This window comes from Zootoca vivipara, chromosome 3 (assembly GCF_965207765.1).
Source record: "Zootoca vivipara chromosome 3, rZooViv2.hap1.1, whole genome shotgun sequence".
Classification (NCBI taxonomy): Eukaryota; Metazoa; Chordata; class Lepidosauria; order Squamata; family Lacertidae; genus Zootoca; species Zootoca vivipara.
In genome coordinates, this window is record NC_142586.1 from 73,249,643 (window position 1) to 73,275,424 (window position 25,782).

The window sequence follows — 25,782 nt, forward strand, 5'->3', positions numbered from 1 at the left end:
GCTTAGTTCCCGAACGTTTTGGCTCCCGAACATTGCAAACCCAGAAGTGACTGTTCCGGTTTGCGAACTATTTTTGAAAGCCAAACGTCCCATGGGGCTTCTGCGGCTTCCGATTGGCTGCAGGAGCTTCTTGCAGCCAATCAAAAGCCGCGCTTTGGTTTTTGAACATTTTAGAAGTCTAACGGACTTCTGGAATGGATTCTGTTTGACTCCTGAGGTACGACCGTATATGGAGGTGGGAGGATGCATTTGTTAAAATGACCCTATGATCATTGGACACCCTAGGCTACTGAATATGTAGAAAACCAATCAATTCCCATCCCACATTTCCTTCTTCTTTAGACTTCTCCACTCGGTGCATGAAGGTGAGGTTGGAGACAGCGCACCCAGTGTGCAAGAATATTGTGGGGGGGGGGTTGGCACACATTCAGCCCTTGTGCTTAGGCTGAACAACTGAATAGGGCTTTTGTGGCTGGGTCACATAGGTGTGGTGTAGAGGGATCTCTTCTCCCCACACCCTATTATGTTTCGGCTTTCTACTTTCACATCTGGAAGTTGGTCTTACACAGCATGACCTTTCCCCCACATTTTGCTGCTGGTAGTGGCATGATGGTTTTATAACTCACACTTGATCCACTGTTTTGTGAGCAGCATCAGGTAAATGATAGTTTAAGCCCTTACTAACTGGGGGGTCAAACATTGCTGGGCTGCACTGTTCCACAAACCTGGACTGTGTTTGTTTTATTCTGCCGTTTCTCTCCTGGTGCAGCCCTTCTTTTAAGCACGGAGGTCATCTTTCTTTCCTTGACACCTGCCAATTGCAACAGTGCTGCAGCTTAGATAACAACAGAAGAACAAGGAGCCTGGCTAATCTTTCCACTATTGGTGTCAACAGAAGGGCACTTCCAAATGTGATTAATTTCCCACACAGGTGGTACTTCTGTGTGGGGAGAAACATGCCAGCCACTTGTAAATCACCACATGCGACAAATGCACACATCTCTTTTTGGCTACTTAGTTTGGAAGTATGCAATTGCCAGGCATGATTTCCGACTGACATGCTTTCCTACATTATTATGTGTTGTGTTTCTCTCCCACCTTTCTTTCAAGGAGCTTCCGGCAAATAACGTTCACCCAACACCTTCGTTTTATTCTCACAACACCCCAGTGAGGTAGGTTAGGCTGAGAGATGGCCCAAGTTCAACCCAGTGAGGAGGACCTGGACCTGGGTCTCTGTGCTCTCATCTGGCACATTCCCTATGCTCTGCAGGTTCTCTGGCGTGCCATTTGCATGTTCTACCTGTCATGAATGTTTGAAGTAAACTTGAGAGGTAGCATTTTTAGCTAATAAGAAAGCAGTTGTGGAATAGTTGTGGAAAGTCTCAGCCAACTGTCACCTATGCAGCAGGCTTAGGGAAGGCCTGCTGTCTGCCACAGTTTTTAGGGATGTAGGGAGCTATGCACAATACACAGAAGTGCGCATGAGAAGATCTTGGCCACCTCAGGCCGTTGATTTTAGATATCATAAAGTGTCTGGAAACCAAGCCTCATGGGGAACAGTTGAGGGAGTTGGGTATGTTTATCTTGGTAAAGAGGGGTCTGAGAGGAGATATGATAGCCATCTTCAATTATCTCAAGGGCTTCCACATGGAAGATGGAGCAAGCTTGTTTTCTCCTGCTCTGGAGAGTAGGACCCAAACCAATGAATTCAAGTTACAAGAAAGAAGGTTTTGACTAAGCATCAGGAAGGAAGGACCTTCTGGTGTCTCCCAGGAGGTGGTGGGCTCTCCTTACTTGGAGGTTTTAAAGCAGAAGTTGGATGGCCATCTGCCACGAATCCTTTAGTTGAGATTTCTGCATCACAGTGGGATGGATTACATGGGCCCCAGCATCCCTTCCAACTCTGCAATTCTTTGATTCTATGAATTTATGATAGCTGTATTTTTACTGCCAGTGAGGGGGCAGACACTTTTGGGATTTTCTACCCTGGAGCAAAATACTTTGACCAACCTGGATACGATGCACTTTGACTTGCTGTTCCACCTCAAGCAATAAAATCTCTTGTACCAACCTGGAAATGTCTGTGTTGTGTCATCAGAGCTTTCCACCAACATTATTGTGTCTTGCTAATTGTCTAACTGTATGTTACCTTTCCAGTCCATTGTTTCTGAGTAGGGCATGCATGTTTCTACAGAAATTTTAATTAAAAGGAAACTAAGGGACATTAACAATCGAAACTTGTCATTGACTTTTGCTTTATTTTGGTTCATTAACTTGTCATCAACACAACTTTCAGTTGGGCTAAGAGCTGGGGAGAACCATTGTTTCACAAATGGAAGATCATTCCAGATTGAACCACCCAAAGGATGTCAATAGCCTTTGCAGCAAAGGTCATATTTTAGCATTTGTTTGCTAGTAAGCATGTCAGAGTTCAGAAATATTTAGACCTGTGCTCTTTAGATGTAGTGGCACAAGTCGTTTCTATTAGGCAGGAAAGGAACTTAGGGACCTGGAATAGCTCAGTTAGTAGAGCATGAGACTCTTAATCTCAGGGTCGTGGGTTGGCGCCCCATGTTGGGAACAAAGATTCCTGCATTACTGGGAGTTGGGCTAGATCAGGGGTCCCCAAACTACGGCCCCCGGGCCGGATGCGGCCCAATCGGCCTCCCAATCCGGCCCGCGACGGCCCCCGCCGCCCGCTGCCGCCGCCCGCTCTTACGGCGCGCGGCGCGGCGACGATCTGAAAAATTGGCAAAAAATCGCCGAAAATCCTTTTTGCGCATGCGTATGGGCCTCTCCCAACCCAGAAGAGGTCATTTCCGATGCACTTCCGGGTCGGGGGAGGCCCATACGCATGCGCACAAGCGATTTTCGACGATTTCCCCCCCGCCCGTGTGCGCATGCGCACGGGCGCGCCCTCCCCCGCCCTCCGGCCCGCTGCGCGCGCACTCCCCTACCCTCCGGCCCGCCGTGCGGTAAGTCTGGGGACCCCTGGGCTAGATGATGGTCATGGTCCCTTCCAACTCAACAATTCTGTTCTGTTCTGTTCTGATCAGGATAGAGAAAGCAGAATTGAGGGAAGGGCTGTAGCTCAATAGCAGTGCCCTAGTTGGATCACTGGCATCTCCAGGTGGGGCTGTCTGAAACCCTGGAGAGCCACTGCCAATCAATGCAGACTGACTCGATTGGATTAATGGTCTAACTCTGTACAAGGCAGCTTCCTACATTCCTCTCTCTGGTAGAATATTTGTATTGATTTCTTCTTATCAGATAACATTGCCTTGAACTCCACAATGCAAATATCTCTGCTTTGCTCTGAGTGCAGGTGGAGGTTAGGGTTATATTTATTTCTGTACTCAGGCTTAAGAACTCTCACTAAGTTTTGTGAAGTCACAAATTTGCAGGCACCTACTACCCTGCCCAGCCAAAACCGGAATTTATAGAACTAAACAATTCAAGTGTGTGCTTTTGGATAGCTTCCAGCATCACCGAGATAGATCGTAAGCCTAATATCTTTCCCTGCCAAATACAGGAGCGAGATAAGCTGCAAGCTAAATTGAAAACTCCACTTAGGCAGCTTGAAGGCTCAATATAAATGCTTTTGACATTCCTACACATTTGTTGGATTACTCCCAGTTAGCCCTTGACTTTCAGAACTGGCACATGAACAACCAGAGCTCATGCATCATTTGGACCCCAAAGAAACATTTCAGACAGCTAAACAATGCATGTGCATTATGAGGCACTGGATATTGTCAGTCAGGAGGGTTAGTGGAATCATAGAAGTCATTATAAGTAAGCCATACTGCCCTGGCAACTTTCTGCATTTCATTAGATCTTTTAGAATTGATTGACTATGACAGCAATCCTTCACACAGCTAAGGCTGCTTAAATCCTATTGGATTCCTGCCTAAATGTCTGCAAGAATGCAATGCATAAGGTTGCAAATGAGCTGAATGAAACCTTGCCCATTCCTGCACAGTAGGACTTTTTGAAAGAAGTAGAGCATGGATATCCATTAATTTATTTAATATGCAAATACATTTCCCAAAGGCCCAGTGTGAGTAGCAACATTTTACCTTCTAAGAATCTTGCAAAGAGTGTGTGTGTGTGTGTGTTTAGCTACGAAACTAAAACTGAGGAAAAAGTAACACTGCAATCCTGCCATGCTTACTTGGGAGTAAATTCCACTGAAATCAGCAGAACAGTTAAAGCTAAATGTGTGGGTGTGAGGTTTTAGGGCTAATTTAATGTGATCAATCTGGAGCACTGTCAATGTGGGTTATATCGTATGCATCAAGGCTGAGTCTGATATCCCCTGACACACCATACATTTAAAGCGTATGGTGTCACTTTAAACAATCATGGCTTCCCACAAAGAATTCTGGGAACTGTAGTTTGTTCAGGGTACTGAGCGTTGATAGAGCCCCCTATTCCCCTTACAGAGCTACAGTTCTCAGATCAAGGCCGTCTTAAGGGTATCCAGCGGCGTGGTACAAAATCCCTCCTGGCACCCCCCTCCCAGCTTGCTAGGCGCCATTGGAACGGCGGCTAGCAAGCCTGCTGTTGCGAGGGGCCGTGGCGGGAACAGCGCACAGCGGAGGATACAGTCGACCGCCCCCTGCAAGTGCAACAGAGGAGGGGCAGCGGCAGAGCTAGGCTGCTTCAGCAGCAGCGCCTCGCTCACCACCTCGAACATGAGCAGAGCACGGGGCTGCTGGGCGCCCCAGCCCAGTGCCCCTGATGGGGAGGCGCCGTGGCGCACCGCGCCACTAAGCCAAATGGAAAGGACGGCTCAGATTTCCCTGTGAAGAGGTATTAATTGTTAAACCATTCTGGGAATTGTAGCTGTGTCGTGGAAGTAGGGGTCTTCTAACAACTCTCAGCCCTCTTAACACATTCCCAGGATTCTTTAGGGGAAGCCATGACTGTTTAAAGAGGCATCATATTGCTTTGAATGTACAGTGTGAATGCTGTCATATAGTCTTGTAATTTTGCCAGCAAGCATCCGAACAAAAACAAGAAATCCTATCTATGGCTTCCCCGGAGAGAAGCCAACCATAGCTTGAATTAAGAGTCGGGAATAATAATAATAATAATAATAATAATAATAATAATAATAATAATAATAATAACAACAATAATAATTTATTTGTATCCCGCCCATCTGGCTGGGTCTCCCCAGCCACTCTGGGCGGCTTCCAGCAAAGATTAAAATACAATAAAATGTCACAAATTAACAACTTCCCTAAACAGGCCTGCCTTCAGATGTTTTCTAAATGTCAGGTAGTTGTTTATCTCTTTGACCTCTGATGGGAGGGCATTCCACAGGGCGGGCACCACTACTGAGAAGGCCCTCTGCCTGGTTCCCTGTAACGTTGCTTCTCATAGTGAGGGAACCGCCAGAAGGCTCTCGGCGCTGGACCTCAGTGTCCGGGCAGAACGATGGGGGTGGAGATGCTCCTTCAGGTATACTGGGCCAAGGCCGTTTAGGGCTTTAAAGGTCAGCACCAACACTTTGAATTGTGCTCACAATTTGTATTTGCAAAAGAAGTCTCATGACCAGTTAAGCATATGCCAGACTAAAGCAAACAATCAAGTTCAACCCAAATTCACATTCAGCCATTTGCATCATGAGGGTGGCCTTAAAATAGCAAATGAATGGTTGAGCACAAACCTTGTTAGGTGGTGGAATGTAGGTGGTCATCCTCGTAGTTAGCTGGTGATGGAGAAACAGATGCCACCTTCTTCTAGGAACAGGATATTTTCTGTAGTGGTCAGTGGAATCATGGGAGATGCACTTCGCTGACCCATTTAGGATGGGCCAGGAAAACATACATTTCATCTAGGCAGTGAGGTGAACTGGAAAAAGTGCATAGAACATTAATGTTGTGGCAGCTCTTCAGGGACTAGGTAAACTCTACAAATTTTTTATTTTATTTTTTGTGTAGGCAAGAACTCCCCAAGTCCTTGGGTGGAAGGTTTTCTGCAAGATTTCCTGCAGGGATTTCCCCCCCCCCCCCCCCCGGCTAGGACACATTTAAAGCAACAACTGTTACACTGAAATTTGGGGTAGAATCTATAGCTTACATTGAGTGTGTGGAATGAGAATGATCAGAAAGTTGCATGAGACCTTAGGCATATGTACATGCATCTGTGTGTACTGTTCACTTGCACGGTCTATTCCCTTTTTGGTGACAGAAAGATCCTGTGCAGAGGTATATGTGTCTATATGCTGTGCCACACATGAACATGGGCCATACAGAGCTGGACATGGGTTACCACCCTTGCTTGGGCACAGAACCATCTAACAGATTCCTGAACCTGATCCCATGTCTTGAGAGTTCTTCCTTCAGGAAAAAGAGATGCTTAAGGAATCATCTTGGTACGAAGGGAGCCACCTCTTTCTGCAGCCCGTGGCTCCAGTTCTGCTGGAGGGCAGACCAAGGGGATCGTCCACACTTTCCCCCTGAAAAACACACCCTTCACCACTGAATCAGAACAAACCTCAACCCATGGAAAACCCGATTGCCATTTGTCCCAATTAAGTGGTAAACCATGGGTTTTTCTAGAGGGGGGACACACACACACACACACGCACGCACGCACGCACGCACACACGCACACACACACAAATTTCTAGAGGGAAGCAAATGGAGGTGTGTGGCCACAGCTGTTCTAGACAGTGGAGCATCACAGCGATATTTCCAAGGCTATACCTTTCAAGTACATTTGAAGCACATTTCTCCCCTGAAAGAGTTTTGGGCACTGTAGTTTATTCCTCGCAGAGATACAATCCCCAGGTGTTGCCTGGGAAGAGGGATTTAGTTGTTAAGCCACTTTGGGAATTGCAGCTCTGAGAGGGAAATAGGGGTCTCTGGAGCAACTTTTTAGCGCCCTTATCAAACTACACTAGATTTGAGCTACTATTTGATGGTGGCTCCCTCTGACTGTAAAAATCACAAGGTTTTATGTCTTGCTTCTGTGTAAAAGAGAGTTTCATCAGGTGTGCCCTGAATGGCTCTTCCCTTTTTACCTTCTGGGATCCCCCCCACAGCTGCTCCTTATAGAACCCTATGAGCACATTGTACATGCATGTGGCTTCCGTGCGGCTGGCATGTAGCCTACAGTACGAGCCACAAGTGTTAGTCCGTTATTCCAGAATACCAGCCAAATGGTGCTGCTGTCATGCGGCGACATGCCAAAATAACTGAAAACCCCCAGCAACTGTTCCACTATAAATGGTAAGTGCATTAAGACCCCAGGTAAAGAGCTTGTTAAAAGCCATTTAAATGTCTGTTTTGTTTGGAGACTGGATGAATGTTGTTTGTTCCAGGCATTAAAAACCACTTCATGGTCAATACAACAGGGACCTATGAAGCAGGGGAAAGGCTATAAACCCTCAGTGTGACATGGAAAAGGTTCACTGAAACTGACAGCTCAAAGGAATACACAACAACAGTATCTGCTACTGTTTGCCATAGAGATCAAAGGGAGGCTTGAACTCTTGACCTGGTGGAATGTGGGCTGGGAATTCCCTAACTCCATAATGTTCAGCCGAGATTGAAAATCCATGACAGCGCTGTGTGTTGTTTCTCTCAAACCACCATTGCTGGCTCGGCTTTTTCAGTTATAACAACGGCAGCATTAGTCTGGTCCAGGGTGAAACTGGAGATAGTACCTTGCTGTTTGGGCCCCCCAAAAGATGTGACAATATTCATGCAGTCAGCAATGGCATGGCTCATTTTAGAAGCAAATAGCAGGCACAGGGTGTTTGTGGTGTGTGGGTGTGGATGTAGGTGCGGGAGAGAGAGAGAGAGTCATATCAGAACTGTGGTCCAGTTTAATTCTTTGCCGCTGCTGGGGTCCAAACCCAGATTCCCCACTTCCCCCATGGCTTGGGATTTTTTTCTCCAGATGCAAATAGCAGCTGGGTGGGGGGTAAGGAATCCATGCCATCACTAGATATGTGAATCGCATTGGCCCTCAGTCCTCTTTTTGTATGTGTAATTATAGGTGCAATGCCCTTTAAAATCCTTGTCTCAAAAAGCAGTTTTTGGCAGAAAACAGTTGGAACTTGATTGTCTGAGATGGTCAAATGATTAATAGACTCCGCAGTCACCAGTTGTTGAACAAGCTGGGTTTTCTAGTTTGCCAGCAGCGGCTGATATCCAAAGATCCCGCTGGGTCAACAGAAGGCATCTCTGCTTGTACAGGGGTGTTGCTGGTTCCCTCCCTCCCTCCTGCACTGACCCTCTTGCTGCCTGGAAAGCAATTCTGGACATCTCCAATAGGGTTTTCAAGGCTCACAGGGGACATACAGATGGGGACAACATTGTGCTGTTGTTTTACAAACAACAAAGGGGGGGGTCGGTCCCCTTCCAGTTGTATAGTGGAATATTTGGATTAAGTCAATGTGTGGAAACAGGATCCACAATAGATGGAACTCTTTTAGGCAACTGTCATGGACTGGCTGGATGAAGAGATGCTGTGGGAGGCACCAGCTGCAGAACCCCCAAGGAAACCCCCAGGGGAAGAAGATGCAGAACCAGGGCGACTGGTGGTGGGGTGGTGATGAGTGGTCAGAGGGAGAAGAGGAAGCAGACTGGGAGAAGGAGGTGTCGGAAGCTGAACAGGCAAAAGGGTTTAGTGAGAAGGAAGAAGCTGGGGCAGAAAGCAGTCCTGATGCAGAGGCTGGAAGTGGGGGGCAGGAGACAGGGATGAGGCAGGCTGCTAAAGAATCCAGGGAGTCTCCCTCTCTTGCTGTGACCAGCTCTCCCCGCCTAGTCTCTTAGAACATGCAGAGAAATGAAAAGAGCAGAAGATTGGTTGCACGCAGATGCAGTCCCTGATTGCTTGGGGGGGGGGGGGAACCTGGAGAGGAGGGAAAATATCCTTTGCCAAAGCAACAGTACTGGCAATAGCTTGTTTTTTCACCCCTCAAACAAATGGTCAGAAAGGGATTAGTCTGGGTGTGTGTGCAAACATATTCACAAATGATTGCTCCCTCTTTTAGCTCATCTCTGCTCTCCGTTAAAGAAACCTTGTGCCACTCATAGTAAAATAATAGGTTTGAGACTCAAGTATATTTCTGCATTAGTTGTTACTTTGGACCTGCAGATTTTTGCAACATCCTTCAAAACTGCATTTTGTATCTCCCCCCCCCCAAAAGTAAAAATAGCCATATTCATAGTATTACGGTAGTATCCATGAGGTCCTTTACAGCACTATTTGTAAGGTATAACACACCCTTCAGTTAATAACTAGTTCAAAAAGTAGCTTTTCGTGGTTGTAAGCTTATCACAAAGTCATATTTTATTGTTGTGACATACCAATGAGCAGCCTCTCTGAAATGTGAGGGAGACAACAAAAGAGAAACTTTTGAAAGGTGCAAATGGAGAAAAGGTTTTGCTCTAAGTGTAAGGAGCTCTTTTAGATTGAAATATGGGTCAAATCTCTACATTAGCCATAACAGTCTTGTGGGCTGCAGAGGTTTGGTTTCCTGGTGGATTTTGACTTGTGAATGTTGATGTTACATTTTAGAAGCAACTTCAACTGCACAGCTGCTACCTGGAGTCCCGCATGAAATGATAAAATGAAACCAGAAAAGAGATGACAGGAAGATGGTACAAGGTCAACATATCTTCCTCCCATAGAGGCTTGTTGCTTGCTTTCTCTGCTATGGAGCAGATGTTCCTCTATCTCTTTTTAAAAACTTTATTTCCTCTTTTATTGCTGCATCGAAGCAACTGTACTATTAATAGCAATCTGCAATAAGGGATTGAGCAGGCACTCTGCTAACTCCAAGCATCCAGAGGCCCATTGCTGATCCAGTCTTTGCTTGTAACACAAACAGTGTGAGGGCAACTGGGCTCTTGCTCACCCCTCTCCCCTGCAGCTGAACTCCAAGACCAGAAATGCGGCCAACTTAAGGGTGAAACAGAATGGCTAGGGGAGACATTTACACAGAAGAATTGGTGGCATAGCTGTCAAGTTCTCCCTTTTTTTAAGGGAAATTCCCTTATGCTGAATAGGCTTCCTCGCGAGAAAAGGGAAAACTTGACAGCTATGATTGGTGGGTGAGCAAGCAAGGGTTAAGGACTTACTGCCCCATCTGTGTTCTTTTACAGATTTGGGAACATACCCTTCCTGAACGATCATGCACTTCTGATCTGGGACTGGAGAGAGAGAGAAAATGCAGCTTTGCAAGGATGCTGAATTTGCAATGTGTGTCTCTCTTGTATCTTTAATGAACTCAAGGTAAACAAAGCAATCCTTCAAAGCAGAAATGGTGTGTTTACATATTCTGGCAACTCTTGCTTTGCTTATTACATTTCCCGACACATATAACTTATCCGTGTGTGTGTGTGTGTGTGTGTGTGTGTGTGTGTGTGTGTGTAATTCTCTTAAGAAGAAGTGTTTATAGCACACACGACTGTGAGCGGTTTTGGATTTTGCGTTGTTTCTGCAGAGGAGAAGAACTAACTGAGTCAGAGTTGCGTCGATTAGTTCAAATATGCACTTCAAAAGATCTAAGCTTCATAAAAAACATGCTGATTTCCCCCTTCTTCTTGCCGATGCCAAGGGTATGGCAGAAGGAATAGTATCTGCATTTAAAGACTCGTAATTATTATGCAGATAGACTAATATGGAACGTACTCAGAATGCACACACAAAATGAAATAAAATAGGTCTCTGGTAGCCAATGTGGTTTTGGACTACAACTCCCTCTCAGCCAACCTTTCACATGGTCAAGGATGATGGGAGTTGTAGTCTTATCAATATATAGAGGGCTCCACATTGGGTATTCCTGAAAGGAGGATACAGTCGGTGCTTTTGTGTATGAAGCTACTCACCATTACGGAGTGCCGTCACTTCATTTCTTTTTCTTTTTTCCTGCCCGTGACAGCCATTTTGTGCTGGCACCCACAGCACAGTTATCAATTTATGACATATAACACCAGTCCTGAAAGATCTACATTGGCTCCCAGTACGTTTCTGAGCACATTTCAAAGTGTTGGTGCTGACCTTTAAAGCCCTAAACGGCCTCAGCCCAGTATACCTGAAGGAGTGTCTCCACCCCCATCGTCCAGCCTGGACACTGAGGTCCAGCGCTGAGGGCCTTCTGGCGGTTCCCTCACAGCAAGAAGCCAAGTTACAGGGAACCAGGCAGAGGGCCTTTTCGGTAGGGCCACTATTAGGAAGGGAGGGCCCTGTGGAACGCCCTCCCACCAGATGTCAAGGAAATAAACAACTACAGTACCTGACTTTTAGAAGACATCTGAAGGCAGCCCTGCTTATGGAAGTTTTTAGTGTTTGATATTTTATTGTGTTTTTAATATTCTGTTGGGAGCAGCCCAGAGTAGCTGGGGAAACCCAGCCAGATGGGCAGGGTATGTATAAACAAACAAACTATTATTATTATTATTATTATTATTACTACTACTACCAGGCAGCTTATTTCTTACAACAACAACAACAACAACAACAACAACAACAACAACAACAACAACAACAACAAAGCACCACATACAGCTGAATAGGTTTTATTTATTAAATGTGTATTTCCTGCCAGACTAATGACAGAAGGCTCTTATGAGAGCTTTACACTTTACATCTGGGAACTGCTGAGCTCCACTTGAGTTAGTCATACATGATAATGATGATTATTATATACTTTTTTTCCTAATAGTGGCACCAAATGTGCATCACGCTTTATAGAACCATGTATACAAAGCAGCCAGAACACTCAGCCCAGGTCCCTCTCTTGACTTTACAATCTAATGGTCAGGGGATTGTTTAAAGGGTTTTGTTGGGTTTTGTTGTTGCTGCTGTTATCAATACTCATTTTAGATTCATGCGGAAATAGTTCGATTATGGTTGTGTACATTTTGATGTGTTTTATTTATTGTTTATGACTACTTCTGTTATGCTTGTAATTATGTAAATCTTTTCACATTGTAAGCGGCCTTGAGCACCATTTCAACTACGGAAAGGCAGCATACACATTAAATGGTGGTGGTAATAAATTTGAGCAATAGAGAAGGCAGCAGGGGAGGAAGGGCAACAGGTAATATGAAGAAATACGGCTGCCGACAATTCCTTGGGGCCAAAGTTGGTGGCGATGCTGAATGACCCTTTGCATTTAACAAGTACATTTTTTGAAATCTTATACCATCCACTGGTGTGTCTGGCAATTATCAGTATCACATTAGTTATGGGGAGGGAATTTAATTCATGCCTCCGCTGCTGCAGTGCTGATGGAAAATCCCTTCTCTGAAGCTGCTATTCAGCTGGGAGGAAATCCCCCATTGGTGCCAGCTTCAAAGCACCAGAAATGACAACATATCAGCAGTCGCTCTTTTGAAAAAAAAAACATGCTGCTCTTAGACTTTCCATTTTATTGTTTGTTTGTTTGTACAATGTATATACTGCTCAAGTGCAATTGTCTCTAAGTGGTTTACAAGGATTTAATAGGGAAAAGTATAAAACTCAGTTAAAACGACAAAATCAGGCTTCACTTGAAATGCCTGCTGGAATACAGAAATTTTTAGTACCGGTAGCTGCTGGAATTTCTGACTTCAACTAGAAGGGAGTAAAATTGAGCCCACCATACTAAATTCATAGCTCCTGGTGGATGCAAGCCGTGCTTCTGAACCATGTGAGACTATGAACAGTGACTCCCCTGAAGACTTCTGTGATTGGGCATACACATTTACGATTACAGAAGATGTTTTTCCTTATTGCTATGTCCAGAAGCAAATCTTTATTAGTTTTGTACCCGCCCACCCAAAAATGCCCCTTTATGGGTTATATTTCCATCAGACAGAATTCAGCTTATTCATGGCTAATGGAAGCTTTGTCACGTAATCTACCGAGTGCAAACTTTGACTAGAATCCAGACTCTAGCCTTGGGCAAGGTTGAGGCTGTTCAGTTAATGATTGCCTGCATAAGCACAAATCCATGGCTCGGTTTTACTTCAGATCTGTATTGATGTGCAGAGAGACTGGTGTAATCTGTGCTGTGCCATGAGTCATCTTTGGTAGACTATTAGCATAAGTGCCCTGGAGAATGTCCAGACACCTGCACTATGTCAAGAGGAGCGTTGTTGGTCATGGCTTATCGTGTGCTGCTCCCATAAAACATAGCAGATAGAATGTCCTCTTCAAAAGGCTACCCTCCGAGCTAGTTTCCTAGCTTTTAGCAACTTCCCTCATTCTTAGGTCTGGCTCTTTAATCAGTAGGTAGGATTTTCACTTCCTGCATCTGTAATCTGTGAATAACTCTAGATGATCCTACCAGGAATCCACCTTAGTGAGCTGCTGCAGCATCATCATAAATGCCAGGCTGAAAACATGCTCATCTAGGCTTCTATCACCAACTCTCATCAATACTGGCACACCTTCATCCCCAATCTTAATGCTTTGTTTCCTGATGCACTATTTCTTCTTGATCTCATTCAGCAGAATGCAGAAATGTGGAGAGCTATGGATGTATTTACCTGGTGGTTCCATCTCATGACCTAGCAGCCAGCCATTCACAAGCCTCCCACAGCCCAACATTTTGGAGTAACAGCTGGCTAAGAACGCATCTGAACACTGCTGGGAAATCTCTTCCTTTATTAACCAAGTTACTTCCCCCCTGGCACAGGGCTATCAAATGCAAACTTGTTTGTTCAGGGTTGCCTGTGGCTTGGGCTTTCCTTGTGGGGCTTCAGATGGAAACATTGCCTACTTTTCTAGCAGTGGTTAGTAAAATGTTCCTCTTGAGAAGAGGCATTATTAATGCGGAAGAGCTGCAGAGTCTTTAAGGACTGTTGCTCAGGAGTGTGTCACCTGCCTTGGAGGCGGGAGAAGATCCCTGGTCTGATTGCCAGGTTGGATTGAAACCCTGGAGAGCCAATAATTAGACAAAAGCAAGGTAGATGGATGAGAAGTTTGATAATGCAGACTCCTAGGTTCCTGTCTGTGCAGCTGCCGTTCCTAAACTACTTTTCTAGCTGCTAGAAAACAGAACCAATGGAACCCTTGCAAATTGCCCAGTGCATAGGTACAGATGTTGTTTCACAGCTGGTCCTAAATCATATGGCTTTATCTTGCTGGCATTTGCCTACCATTCCCCTCTGGTGAAATGGCTTATTATGGTTGCACGGAATAGTTCTGAGTACTACCATATGCCTCACCCCAAATGACTTCCCAGCAGCATTTACATTCATTAGCCACACACACACACACACACACACACACACACACACACACACACACACACTTAATTCCATTAGGTCCAACAGCACTAGATCCATCGGTTGCTGCTGATGTTAACAGCTTGAGGACATTACCTCTTCTAGGCAGACAGAGTTTCATAACCTAATAAAGCCAGGAATTAGATCCTGGCTCAGCGCCTCTGCAACTCCAGCTCAGTAAGCCAGCAAAACAGAAGCTGAATCTGTACATTATTTATATCCCCCATTGTCCAAAATATTAATTTACCAAAAAAGGCAGGAAGACAAAGCAAACCTCTGGTACTCTGTGCTGCTCATGGATTTCAGAGGCCTTGCCACACAGGCATGAGTTTCTGAAACAGAGAGATGTTGCCTGCTATTCAGTTTTGCTTCAGAGAATCCACAAAATGGTTGTTAACATTTCCTCAAGTCTGCTTTGCAGAATCAAAGACCTGGTTCCCCAAATGTCCTGATAATAATGTAGCTGGTATCCTGACCCAAGTATAATTCTGATTTAACCTTGGGTTTTTTGTGTTTTGTGTCGTTTTGTTTTCTAAAAATGCTGAGCATTTTTATAGCACCCCCAGAGTGTTTAAAGCACTTCACATACATAAGAACTATTGAGGTAAATCGTTCTTATAACCCCCTGTAAAGTACATTGGTATTATTATCCCTGTTCTTCAGATGGATGACTGAGGCTAAGTAATAGTAGCTGCCTTTCCTAAGGCCACATACTGAATATCTTAATAATACATTTTACAGTGTGACTTAAGTGGGGGAAAGGAGGCAGGTTTGTGCCCCAAAGAGCTTACAATCTCGAAATCTCAACAGCGAAAGAGGTTCCAAAGGATGTCAATAAAACAAAAGACGAAGGGAGAGGCCAAGCTATGAAGGAATGAGGCAAATTGAGGTACATTGTGCCTCCCCCAAATAATATTAGGAATTGTAGTTTACCCCTCACAGAGCAACAATTCCCAGCACCCTTAACAAACTACAGTTCCCAGGATTCTTTGGCGGCAGCCATGTGCTTTAAGTGTCTAGTGTGTATTTGGCCGAAGCTAACATGGGATGAAATGTGTGTTAAATGTTCTTTTTTAATACAATTTTTTTAAAAATTGAGCAATCAACTTATTTTTACATCTGGTCAAAACCAAAAACCATGTGTTGACTTGCCATTAGGAATCAATAATCAGGACACAGAATCAGCCCAGAAGATAATCCTGAATTAGTCAACAATATCAAGAAAATATTTCCAATGGAGTTAAATGTTCTTTTGAAATGTTGTAGCAGCACCCAAACTTCAAAGGCATCACTACCTATCAGATAAGTTCTGAAGTGGGACTTGGAGACACAGAATGCTGCCTTCTCCCAAGTCAGAGTCTTGGTTAATTCCATATAGTGACAGGCAGAATCTGTCCAGGTTTTCAGACCGGAAACTTCCCCAATCCTATCTAGAGACATTGGAGGATGAACCTGGGACTTTCTGCTGATAAATCTTGCACTCCACCACTGCACTATGACCCTTCTATGCGGCTCAGAAAACAAACACCAGCCTGCTCAGAACTCTGGGAGACAAATGCATTCCACTTTCTCAGGACTGCCTTAAACATTACAGCCCACAACATGCACATTGCGGGGAAAAGACAGTTATGAATGCCATGTGGAAGCCATAATTCTTGTAAACAGCTTACCATGCGGTTAGGGCGGCTGACATCATGCGAGGCGTCTTCATACCAGCACTAGATTCCCTTGGTAGCCACTGGCATGGAGAGGTGTCATATTACTGGCCCAAACAACACCCTGAGTTGTTTACAGGCATGATGATTTCCACATGCAGAACCACCCCATGGAAACATTTCTTGGTAGCACTTGGGTGGAGGAATGCAACGTTTTTGAACCTGCCCTCGGCTGATTTCCCATGAAAAACAGCTGCCAGGCAACGGGCCAAGGTGGAGGGAAGGATGTTGTTCAGGAGGAGGAGGAGAAGGTTGGGGACAAAATAGTAGATTCAGAAAGAGGCCAGATGGGAGAGTTGGAGGTAAGATTCAGGGTGAAAAGGAGACCCCAGGGACCCCTGAATTAAGGGGCTCGGAGGGTGTCGTCATGCTCCCCATTGGCCACACAGATCAGTTGTAGGCTGCTATAGGCAGATTTAATGGGCCAAACCTGTGCTAACTTGCAAGAAAAAGAGGTGCCGGAACTTGATCCAGGTGATCAAGATACAGTTCACACAGCTGGTGCTTTGGCTGAAGGAGGAACCAGATTCCACAAAGCGAAAAGAATATGTTTGTCTGGAGCTGGCGGACAGATTTCCGAAGAGAAAAATCAACGGTGATGCTTTCAAGTGTACAGGTCTTGGAGTGGAATAATAAATGTGACATTGCCAGCCTGCCGGCGACTGCATTCTTCTGTGTCCTTGCATCACCTGCACAGCATGGACATGCCTAGTGAATCACATGGACACCATCCATCTTTTGGGCTGCCCTGTAAGAGGCTGCCCTGAACTTCTCCCGAATCCAGGAAAGGGAGGATGTAAAATACTGTTCCTGGATTAGTGGTGACCCCTGGACCACTTCACCACCCTCTTCATAACATACACATTCAGGGACCACTGAGTGATTTGAAGGGCAGGGCGAGGTGATCATGCTCCCTTGTGCTGCTGGATGCCATTTTGTTAACTCCCACCTAAGGCTCCCCAATGAGAGCAGGAAGCATTGCTCTCACTCCTGGATGCTTCATAATAAAGTCACATGGGGATATGGCATTGGTGTGAAGCCAAATCAAACCATACTCTTATGGATTTGGGGGAGTGGGGCAATGTGTCCACCAGCCATCAGGACTCCCAAGAGTGCAACCGACACTACTGTCTAAACCAGGGTTTCCCAAACTTGCGTCTCCTGCTGCTTTTGGACTACAACTCCCATCATCCCTAGCTAGCAGGACCGCTGGTCAGGAATGGTGGGAATTGTAGTCCAAAACCAGCTGGAGACCCAAGTCTTGGAAACACTGGTCTAAACCATGAAATGGGGGGTGGCAGTGGTGGAAAGAGTGAAGGGTGTGCAATTTTAGGGCTCCTTTTCCCTTGAAGCCCCCAGTTTCAGGCAGAACAATTTCGTGAATAACTTTCAGCTTAGCTCTATAGGAGATGTCCTTCCACAGTGCGAAAAAGGCAGAGCATTTAAGCTGCTGCTTCTTATGCCCAAAGGAGATTGAAGACACCAAGGATCGCTGCCTTTCCTTAACATTGTTCCATGTTAAATGCTCTTTGGCTTTTGGAAACAAGGTCAAATAGATTTAAGCTGCTCATATTATTAAAGTTCTCTGCAGGAAGACAGGGAACAAAGTTGTTTTCTTCTACAATTTTTTTTAGCCAATCTATTACTTAACACCAGGTAACATATAAATTGCCATTGTAATTGTTCAATGTACAGCATCACTGTCACTTTTTACAGTATCTTTTGTTAGAAAAGTCCAGAGGATGCAGAGGTAACATCACATCTAGACCACAGGCAATGTTGCGTTTCTGATAAAATGCACCCCGGCATTGCTTTTGATTTCCCTGCTGTCATACCGCTATTCATTGTGTGAGGCCAATGTAATATTTTTAGCCTACCGAAAGCGTGTCATTGTCTTGCCTTATCAAGAAGGCTGCCTTGGGTCATTCCTACTGTTGAGAATAACAATGACTCAGAGCAAAAGGTCACAAGAGTGCAAAAATGTTTGAGAAAAGCTCTGCCAGAATCCTTCTGCCTAGCTGACAAAATTCCAGAATACAGATGTAATCTTTCCCCATTTATACATAGCTGAAAACATCCCTGGTCTGTCCCAGAGCCAGTTTCTCGATGTGGGAAATAGCAGCAGACATGTTTAGTGGGGCACATAATTTAAAATATGTAAGAGTTAAAGGTGTGGGTGAGGTGGGACTTGTCCTGCATTTCTTTGGCTTTGTGCACATTTGCGGCTTGAAACACAGTGAGTGTGTGGCCCTGCCCTCTGGTTGTGCTTTTGTATGCTGCTCCTCACACCAGAGAGGTGGTGGCATAGCTGTCAAGTTTTCCCTTTTCTCGCGAGGAAGCCTATTCAGCATAAGGGAATTTCCCTTTAAAAAAGGGAGAACTTGACAGCTATGGACTGGTGGGGCTGTCTCTACCTGATGTCCATTGCCTGGGTAAATGGACATAAATCTGACATCAGGAACCATAAGACAGAGAAACCAGTAGGAGAACACTTCAAACTCCCAGGACATTCTATACAAGATCTCAAAGCAGCTGTTTTATTACAGAGAAATTTCAGGAACAGACTGGAAATAGAAGTTGCTGAATTGGAACTCATTACCAAGCTTAAAACCATGGAGCCACCTGGGATGAATAGAGACATCGGATTCTTATCTCATTATGCATGATCAAGCTTTCTTTAGCACCTCAGCCCTTGCTCCCCCCCCCCAGGACTAATTGCAGTCATCATCAGCCGTTAACAGCCATCCACAGGTTTACCACTCCCATCAGCCCATCACCCATTCCCACCCATCCCCACCACCCTCTGTATATATATATAAGGGTCTGACACTTCTGTTTCCAGTGTATCTGAAGAAGTGTGCATGCACTCACACTTCTCATACCAAAATAAAAACTTAGTTGGTCTTTAAGGTGCTACTGAAGGAATTTTTATAAAAATGTAGGCATTGCGCGCGTGTAAGTCACAGCCTTTCTCCGTAACTGCTGAACCATAATGTAACAAATTTGGCCACAACGTTCCATGCCCATCAGGGAGGGATCTGGCATACTTCCCCCCCAAAAAAACCCACACCTTTCACACCTAAAATAATGATTAAACACAAAATAGTGGCGCCCAAATTAGACGTCACCACCAGAAGCTCTGAAGACTCCAGAAGCATCCAATAGAAAGGCAGGTCGCACGCTGCCGCCTCCAAAGCTACGCTGCCAGATGACACCACAAAATTCCACAGCAACCAACTGAAAACAGTCCTTTGGCAGCAACAAGGCCCAGCTTTTTCAATAGGCCGCAGCATTGTCAAGCAGTGAAAACTGAGTAGGCCGCACCATTCAGTAGGCCACAGGCAAAACCAAACAGAATAGGGCCTTTCACAATGGGGGGGGGGTTCACAGGGATGAGGCACAATGGGGGGCACATAGCCATGGGGGGGGAAGGAAGAACCCTGAGTCAGCCAAAGCAGTGATGGGTGGGTTGGGACAGGGAAAACTGAGTAGGCCACAGGCAAAAACAAACAGAATATGGGCCTTTCACAGGGTGGGGGAATCACAGGGATGAGACACAGCAACGGGGGAGGGGGCTCACAGGGATGAGGCACATCAAAGGGATGGGGAAACCCCATAGCCATGGGGGGGGGGAGGTAGGACCCTGAGTCAGCCAAAGCAGTGGGGGTTGGGGACATTTTCAGGAACACGCGTGGGTGGGGGAGTCCCCTGTTTCTCATATTTTAAGACATACCCATAAAATAAGCCATAGCAGGATTTTTAAGCATTCAAGGAATATAAGCCATACCCCGAAAATAAGACATAGTGATAGGTGCAGCAGCAATGCCGGCTGCGGAAGGAGGAGGAGGAAAAAAATAAGACATCCCTTGAAAATAAGTCATAGTGTGTTTTTTTGAGGAAAAAATAAATATAAGACGTGTCTTATAATATGAGAAACACGGTCTTATTTTTGAAATTTACAGTAGGGGAGTCAGGGTTGGGACAGGGCAGGTGAGGGGACTCTGAAGGGAGATTCTGAAGGACCATTTAACAAAAAAAGGTCCACTTAACACAAAAACCCACAACAACGTGTGGCCGGGCCAGCTAGTTCACTATAAAAATCAAATTACAGAGATGCAGTTACATACAGCCAGATTTTAAGATGAATCTATATAGTCCAACCACAACAAGGAGTGAGTCATGGGACGATTATTTATTGACTCTATATATAATCAGAACATGGAGACCAGTCCACAGAACTGTCCAATTTGGCTTCACCCTCGACTATTTGACATTAAGATAAAATATATCTCAAGAAGCTACAGGATGCCAATGGATGATGGCTATTGTCATGTGTAGTTCAAAAAACCACCGCACAGCCTTTGCCTTACTTTTTATCCCACAATTGTGATGGATCAACCCAAATTGCCTCTAACATCTCCCCTATCAGCAGGAGGACAGGATCCACCCTGAGGGAAGAAGAAGGGCAGAATGATTATGAATATTTTCAAATTTTTCTCTGGCTTCGCCGTTCTTTGCCTCTCTTCTATGGGCAGAAAATAGCAAGCCAACCCCCCTCCCATTCCTGTTCTTCCTGGCTCAGCTTTTTACAGTTCTGCTTGTCAAAAGCTTCAAGCAAGTCTGCATATTAATGAAAGCACATCTTGTACATTTTATCCGAGCGACTGTGTGTGAGAGAGGAAGGGCAAATGGGTACAAGACGCCAAAGTGTTTCCAAAGAAGCCCATCTGCAAACTTTGATGGGTTTCGCCTTGTATATACTGTAATATTTCCTGTGTGTGTGTGTGCAAAGTGGCTAATGAGCCCTACCAAATCCCATTCTGTGCCACAGGCACCTTGCCTATTTTGGTTTTTCTCCATTTCTCACTTTCCTAATCTTTAAGGTCTTCCCAGTTCTGCATCACTCCATGCTTTACTTTAAAAAAAATCTACACAAAAATTCACCAACATTTTAATGAGAACTTCCCTTAATTTTTGTATGCAATTTGTCATTCAGAACCCTCAGAATTTGAAGCATGGGGAAGCAAAGATTTTATAATTTGGCATAATATTTCGTTTAATAGATATATATTTGTATAATTTGGAATAATCGGTTTGATATGATTGATTTGTAAGTGAAAATCTAATAAAAATTGAATTTTTTTTAAAAAAAAATTTAAAATGCAATTTGTCTTGGCTCCCACTGGCAGGGCCAGCCCTAAGGCAAGGCTGGGTGGCGCAATGTGCCAGGCCGCCAGGGGGGTGCGCGCTGCCGCGCCAGACAACCGCACTGGGAAACGGGGCGGGGGGCGTCAGAGGGATCTTCACACCACGGCGTCATGGCACCAGATATGCTTAGGATGGCCCTACCCACTGGATAAAGAACTTGGACTCAGATTATGGTCTCTGCAAAAAAACCCTTCAGTGCTCAGATCAGCACGGTACCTAAGCAAGGAAAAAAGGAAAGACACAGCAAGTGCAATGGATGGCTAAGCTTCTGTTATATAGGAGTGGGGCATGGGCATGGCTTTAGCATCGCAAATGGGGCATTTCTTTAGAGTGGGCAAGCAAATGGGACTGCCTTCCAGCAGAGCATGCCTGCACCATCTGCTTGTGCAAGTTTTGGCATCTCTGTGTCCTAGGTGACAGAGGTGAAGACAGCACCAGCTCAGAACCAGACTGACATATTCTTTGTGGGCAGGGGCTAGTCAGCAGGTGTCAATGGAAGGGCAGGTTCCAGTGGCATGAGAGGCACCACCAGGGCTGGAGGTGGGGTCAACTAGGTGGCAACTCACTGGGTCTTCCTCACCTGCTGCTATTCCCTTCCCCCTACTCTGGATAGTCTCACAGGGCCTTGACGTGGCCTGTGCCAGACCACTGTACAGGTATGCATTTTTTTGGTTGAAGAACTACATCACACAATTCAGAGAAGTATGAATTTCGGAGGATAAGACCATAAGCAGAGCCTGCTTTATCAGGTCAGTGACCCATCCTGTTCTCACAGTTGCCAAGCCCTCAAGAAAGACCTGGGTACAGTAGCACTCTCGCCTGCATTTCATTTTGTGTATGTTTTGGGAAACCCAAATTAGATAAAGAAACCAATTTTTTCTCCTATCCCTACTCCACTGGTCAGGTATCTGGCCTGTCCAGTATTTCTGCAATCATAAGCAGGCAGACAAATGGGAGCTTTATTGATTCCACAACACCTGCATTTGGCTTGATGGGCCACATGATGTGCAGATCTACCCTAAACTAGTATGAATTCTCCATCCACTGGCTTGGCCAAATTGCTGCCTGGATAGGTAGGGGTGTGTGTTTTTGTGTGTGTGTGTGTGTGTGTGTGCGCGCACGCACACACACACACACACACATGCGCACATGTGTGTGCGTGCATGCACGTGCAAACAACTCACTGGATCACATTCTGCTTTGATGCTGATCAAAGTATATAACAGGACTGGGTTTGTCCCGAAAAATTCTGAAAATAAAGAAATCTTTTGCCTCCCAATAATTTGGAAGAGCAAGCTAATTCTCAGTCATTTTCTGCACCTTGTCTTTGAACGCTACCCTTTCATAAATGCTGACTCTGTTCACAGCCACTCAAGGGTGTAGAGTGCCAACATCAGCAGGCGGAGATTCCACACCATCCATCCTTTGCTGCGGCTTTACAAATGCAGACAAGGCAATAACACGTTAGTTTTCCACCAATCTGCCTGCTTCGTTTCAGCACTTTGACTTGAAAACCATCTGCTCCGTTTTCCACTCCAAAGTACACAGAATTGGCTATTCTGTGAGGTAAACATTAGATTTTCAGCAGTCTGAAAAATGTCTGGTGCTGCGATACTCAGTACAAAGGTCAGTCTTGGATCATTTTAGAAAAGTTTTAACATTCTGCGAGTGGACATTTGTGACCTGGAACTCTGTCGTTGCAGTGAGTTGGAGAGGGAGAATTTGGATGAAAAGGTCGTGTCACTTGTTAAAGCGGTCGACAGCTCAGTCAGGCTGCTTTGCTGTGAAGGATCAGGCACACAGAAGGAAGGGAAGCAAACAGGCATCTCAGCCTAATGGTCCTGTGGTCCTGAGTGGTCTCTTACATCAGTGTAAGTTTGGTAGCTACGAGCTGATTCAATCCGGCAGCAATGTCAACAGCAAAGCAATACTACTACTAGAAACAAAAGATAACGTAGCAAAGCCAGACACTTTTACAGTATCCCTAGCAACACCATTGACACCCATCAATCACAGTGCAGTGCATCAAACATGTCCCTCTCCACATTAGCTAAACACAGAAAGAACCAATCCATGTGTGAAGATGGTGCAATAGCTCTGTGAGATCATTCTGCACCACCACACATTCAGCGCATGACCCTACAGCCACAGAGACTGCTACACTCTGACAAGTGCACAGTACGGTATCACAGCCGCCACAAGCTCTGAAACTGACCGTGGCCCCCTCCAGGCTGTCAGTATTTTGCAGAAGAGATTCGAGTGCACATGAGAAATTTAGGTTTGCGCAATTAAAGTGGATTGAAGTGCCCAGTCACCCTAGCACAACAAATAAGATAATCTTTATTGTCATTGTCCCCTTGCGGGAACAACGAAATTACTCCACTTGGTTTCAGTGTATCTGAAGAAGTGTGCATGCACTCGAAAGCCCATATCAATGACAAACTTAGTTGGTCTCTAAGGTGCTACTGGAAGGATTTTTTAAATTTTGTTTCGACTACGGCAGACCAGCGAAAGGAAGCGAAAGGAAAGTCCGATGCTGTAAAGAAAAATATTGCATAGGAACCTGGAATGTAAGAACCATGAATGGAGGTAAGCTGGATGTGGTCAAAAATGAGATGACAAGAATAAATATCGACATCCTGGGCATCAGTGAACTAAAATGGAAGGGAATGGGCGAATTCAGTTCGGGTGACTATCATATCTACTACTGTGGGCAAGAATCCTGTAGTAGAAATGGAGTGGCCCTCATAGTCAACAAAAGAGTGGCAAAAGCTGTAATGGGATGCAATCTCAAAAATGACAGAATGATCTCGATACGAATCCAAGGCAGACCTTTTAACATCACAGTAATCCAAGTTTATGCACCAACTACCGGAGCTGAAGAAAGTGAAATTGACCAATTCTATGAAGACCTACAACACCTTCTAGAAATGACACCAAAGAAGGATGTTCTTCTCATTACAGGGGATTGGAATGCTAAAGTAGGGAATCAAGAGATAAAAGGAACAACTGGCAAGTTTGGCCTTGGAGTTCAAAATGAAGCAGGGCAAAGGCTAATAGAGTTCTGTCAAGAGAACAAGCTGGTCATCACAAACACTCTCTTCCAACAACACAAGAGACGACTCTACACATGGATATCACCAAATGGGCAGCATCGAAATCAGATTGATTATATTCTCTGCAGCCAAAGATGGAGAAGCTCTATACAATCAGCAAAAACAAGACCTGGAGCTGACTGTAACTCAGATCATCAGCTTCTTATAGCAAAATTCCAGCTTAAACTGAAGAAAGTAGGAAAAACCACTGGGCCAGTAAGATACAATCTGAATCAAATCCCTTATGAATACACAGTGGAAGTGAGGAACAGGTTTAAGGATTTAGATTTGGTGGACAGAGTGCCTGAAGAACTATGGATGGAGGCTCGTAACATTATACAGGAGGCAGCAACGAAAACCATCCCAAGGAAAAGGAAATGCAAGAAAGCAAAATGGCTGTCCAACGAGGCCTTACAAATAGCGGAGGAGAGGAGGCAAGCAAAATGCAAGGGAGATAGGGAAAGATACAGGAAACTGAATGCAGATTTCCAAAAAACAGCAAGGAGAGACAAGAGGGTCTTCTTAAATGAGCAATGCAAAGAAATAGAGGAAAACAATAGAATGGGGAAAACCAGAGATCTGTTCAAGAAAATTGGAGATATGAAAGGAACATTTCATACAAAGATTACCATAATCAAGGACAAAAGTGGTAAGGACCTAACAGAAGCAGAAGACATCAAGAAGAGGTGGCAAGAATACACAGAGGAATTATACCAGAAAGACATGGAGGTTTCGTACACCCCAGGTAGTGTGGTTGCTGACCTTGAGCCAGATATCTTGGAGAGTGAAGTCAAATGGGCCTTAGAAAGCACTGCTAATAACAAGGCCAGTGGAAGTGATGATATTCCAGCTGAACTATTTAAAATTTTAAAAGATGATGCTGTTAAGGTGCTACACCCAATATGCCAGGAAGTTTGGAAAACTCAGCAATGGCCAGAGGATTGGAGAAGATCAGTCTACATCCCAATTCCAAAGAAGGGCAGTGCCAAAGAATGCTCCAACTACCGCACAATTGCGCTCATTTCACACGCTAGCAAGGTTATGCTTAAAATTCTACAAGGCAGGCTTAGGCAGTATGTGGACCGAGAACTCCCAGAAGTGCAAGCTGGATTTCGAAAGGGCAGAGGAACCAGAGACCAAATAGCAAACATGCGCTGGATTATGGAGAAAGCTAGAGAGTTCCAGAAAAACGTCTACTTCTGCTTCATTGACTATGCAAAAGCCTTTGACTGTGTCGACCACAGCAAACTATGGCAAGTTCTTAAAGAAATGGGAGTGCCTGATCACCTCATCTGTCTCCTGAGAAATCTCTATGTGGGACAAGAAGCTACAGTTAGAACTGGATATGGAACAACTGAGTGGTTCAAAATTGGGAAAGGAGTACGACAAGGTTGTATATTGTCTCCCTGCTTATTTAACTTGTATGCAGAATTCATCATGCGAAAGGCTGGACTAGATGAATCCCAAGCCGGAATTAAGATTGCCGGAAGAAATATCAACAACCTCAGATATGCAGATGAC

The 25,782-nt window shown here is 44.9% G+C and overlaps 1 long non-coding RNA gene across 1 annotated transcript in view; it reads right to left on the reverse strand.

Annotated features, from left to right (window-relative positions):
* Positions 1-25,782, reverse strand: part of LOC148686303 (uncharacterized) — a 54,632-nt gene that overhangs the window by 18,285 nt on the left and 10,565 nt on the right. Inside the window, exon 2 of the long non-coding RNA XR_015949073.1 lies at positions 5,678-5,862. This is a non-coding gene — a long non-coding RNA (uncharacterized LOC148686303). The remainder of the gene's footprint in view (positions 1-5,677; positions 5,863-25,782) is intronic.